Source organism: Mytilus californianus, unplaced genomic scaffold (assembly GCF_021869535.1).
Source record: "Mytilus californianus isolate M0D057914Y unplaced genomic scaffold, xbMytCali1.0.p SCAF_37, whole genome shotgun sequence".
NCBI lineage: Eukaryota > Metazoa > Mollusca > Bivalvia > Mytilida > Mytilidae > Mytilus > Mytilus californianus.
Window position 1 is genome coordinate 1,402,117 of NW_026262687.1, and position 3,886 is coordinate 1,406,002.

The window sequence follows — 3,886 nt, forward strand, 5'->3', positions numbered from 1 at the left end:
GACATTTTTGTGCTTTATAAAGAATATTTCCATAAAAAATTGGATGTGAAATACCTGAACGTATAAGAAGTCTGCATGTTGAGCTATATTTACGAATGATGTCCTTATACCGATGGTAAAATTTAGTAAATGTTTTGTATGTCTTTTCTGATCCGTATGTCTTTTTTGATCCGATCCGATTGAGTGGTTTAATAACATAATATAATGATTTTATTTGCATGTATTCATTATCTGATGCTATAACTTCCCAATTCAAGATTTCAACATGCTTTATCATATATTAGTATACATGTATAATATATCGATTTTTTTTAATGTTTTTAATCTGATTTTCTTACAGTTCATAATGGTAAAGCAAATTACTGTAGCAAATGCCTATTGTCACCATTTGTGTGTGTATGTAAATAGTGACATTTCCTACAGCAAGACCGGTAAGTTTGCGGTTGGTGTAAATGCTGCTATGTTAGGAGGAGCAAATGTTCGTGTCAGTAAAAACAAAGAATGGGGATTGTCGGAGAAAACTGGTTATACTATGCTTAAACAATATAAAGTTCTTGAATTCCATCCGGACGCTCCGAAAGATATCTGCTATGTGACTATCAAATATGATCCAAACGACGACTATTTCATTTGCAAAGACCATCCTCTGTCCCTCAATCATGGATTGATTGTAGACAAAGACGGCTATGTTGGCAATGCTAAAAAGGGCTCTACATGGATAGCATTGGATGGTGAAAACCATACGCTATTGAAACGTGGTGAACGTGAGTAACTTAGAAGGTCCACAAGGAAATGAACTAGACGTCATCAAAAGAAAAAGAATATTCGTTAATCACAATTCGATTTAACTAGCACATACTTTCTCAAAATATTATTTAACAGTTTGTCTTTGTCTATGAATAGGTTTTATGCTGGATTGTAATTGTCAGATGGCTTGAAAGAAATGGGTTTGAAAGCTTGATACAGTAAAAATCAAGTCTTAACCCCATTTGTATTTCTCTGTTGAAACAGTTATTTGTATTTATAGCGATTAATACTATAAAACACAATGTTGACGCTCGCATTTAATACATCCCAATGAACTTGTGATTAAATGGATATCTCTATATAAAGTTAAATAAACTTAACAAAATGTTTTTAATTTTTTTTTGGTTTTTCAGAAGGTTCTAAATAAAATTATGCGTAATGGAATATTATACACCAAATATTCAAAATCTCAGTTCTTGTGTTTATTTTTTCTCCGTTCAATTTCCGCCTCGTTACCGACTAGAATATTTACAATGAATTAGTTGCAAAAGATGTTTAACGACAACTATGGATCATTTAAGAAGATACAAAACCAAAATAAAATAAAATAACTTGAAGTTTTTCTTATCATACAAATACGCAAACAAAATCAATGTGTGTAGTCATGAGGTAAGCCAGTAACCGTAAGTATCATACATGTCATCAGTTGGGTGTCATGTATGTCTTTAGTTCTCCACAAATACCACTCTCTCTTAGTAATCTGACATAGTGCATTCGACCTTCATTTGTACCATACATGATTGCTACAGGTCCAATAGGAAATATGCTTTTAAATTTTATAGCGTGATTTCTTTTTTTACCATTTTCTAAATAAAGGCAACAGTAGTATACCGCTGTTCGAAAGTCATTAATCGATTGAGAGAAAACAAATCCGGATAACAAACTAAAAACGAGGAAAACACATCAACCACAAGAGGAAAACAACGAAACAACAGAAACACTGACGTGCAACAAAACATAAATGACATTGCAACACACACAAACACGAACTATAAGAAAACAACTGCCTTTTTCATGACTTCGTACAGGAAACTTTATAACAATTACTAAAATATAAATATAGAATTGTGTTAGTAATTAGATAATTAACTGTATTATCTAGCTATGTTGGTATTTCTCCTAAATCTAGCCGTAAATCAAATAAATCGTGTACGTTTTGTTGCTTTAAACTAAAATATTATACACATGATAAATGAACTTGGTGATTAATTATCTTTACTTTTACATACGAATAGAAAATTAAAAAAAAAATAGAATTACAACTACAAACGATAACACATTTTACAATATCCGATCAGAATTACAAATACAACATCATAACAAATACTTGAATGTTGGATAAACAAATACCGTGACACGTCTTTTAGCAATGCAAATTCACACCCAGGAAAACATTCATATTCAAGAAAAGGTCATGTTTGCTACTTAAATGACAATATGAGACGTGGTAAAACATGTCCTTAGTTAGTTCAGACAAAGATACATCATATATATTAACCAATTCGTGATGGTGTCCATAAAATGTACGAAGTGTCATTTCTAATCTTTACCCCTCATAACTTTGTTGGAGCAGTTTCTGCACTAGGAGCACACTCCTGTATATGACGTCCGTATAGTGTGTACAGGCACTAGCATAACGTATCAACTTAAATATGTAAAGACCATACGATGAGGCAGAGGGTATGTTACTGCTGAGAAGCGGAACATTGATAATTGGGAATTTGAAATCGTCCCGTTTGTCATAGAGTTTAGTGTGAAGTCGTTCAACTCATCTTGGAGTTTGATCGAAAGGTCCAATCAATAAAAACCCAACAGTAGAAAAGAGGTGCATCACTATCTTCAACGGCTTCAGTGTATTTCTATACATGCCTGTGCGATAACCAATTACTGTTTAAATCATGCACATGGTGGTTATAAGCAACATGGACAAACTTGATACTGTATGAATGATTATAGATATTTATGTCATTGTAACACGTAACAATGATTACAATTTTAACTTATGACACCTTGAAAGTTTATACCTTATGCAATGTACATCATGTAAAATACCAAGCCCATACACGTATGGTAAAACCATATGAGTACATACATATGGTTCAAATACTCATATGGCCTGAAACAGATACAATACTTTCTAATTAAGAGAATCCAATCTGTATTGAGGAGTGGGAGTCACAATGGCAGATTAATTCCATCCCGAAAAGTGCATAGTGATACGAATAATCAACAAGAGAAATCCACTGTTGAAGAACTACAAGCTACATGGTCACACCTCAGATGTAGTTCAGCATGGAAAATACTTTGGAGTCACCACTAACTACGATCTACAGTGGAAAACCTATATTAACCAGACGGAAGGTAAGGCACCAAGGTCACTGGGTATCCTGAGAAGGAACCTAGGGCGGTACAAACCTTATAGACCAAACAGCCTATTGTTAAAGCGCATCAACTAAGTCAAATTGGTCCTGACAAATAAGCTCTATGACGTTGTTTCTAGCCATGACAAAAACGTCAAATCATAACGTCCTATTTCGCGTTTTTTACGGATTCCAATATGGTTTACGCTTAAAAACACGTCTTCAAAGAAAAGGGGAATTAAGTGTCGCGCTAGTATCTAGTAGAAATTAAACAAAAATGGACACAAAAGATACCACACTATCTGTATTAAACTTCCGTTCAAATACAAAGTTTGAACTCGGCGTTTTGCAAATGCGCCGATCTGCATTTCACTTTTGTTTTCACTTGCGCCGATTTTGACTCATTTCCGCCGATTGTGTGCAGGTAAATTATAGGTGAAAGCTATTTTTTACTATTTATCATAAAAAACCTTTCCGTTAGCCAGTCGTACATATGTTGTGAATTGTCAATTCTAACATGTTAAAAACTGTTCTCCCCTGTTCTCAACGGGAAGGTGGGAGAAACATTTCGAGCAGAATAAGTCAATTTAAAAGAAATCTAAGCACTCGGTTTACATTCACTAAAATCACGGAGTAAAATTATATTTACAGCATTTTAAAGCATCTAAATAAAATCCAGAAAAAATGTTATAAAATGAATTTTATTTGTTCTTGACGAG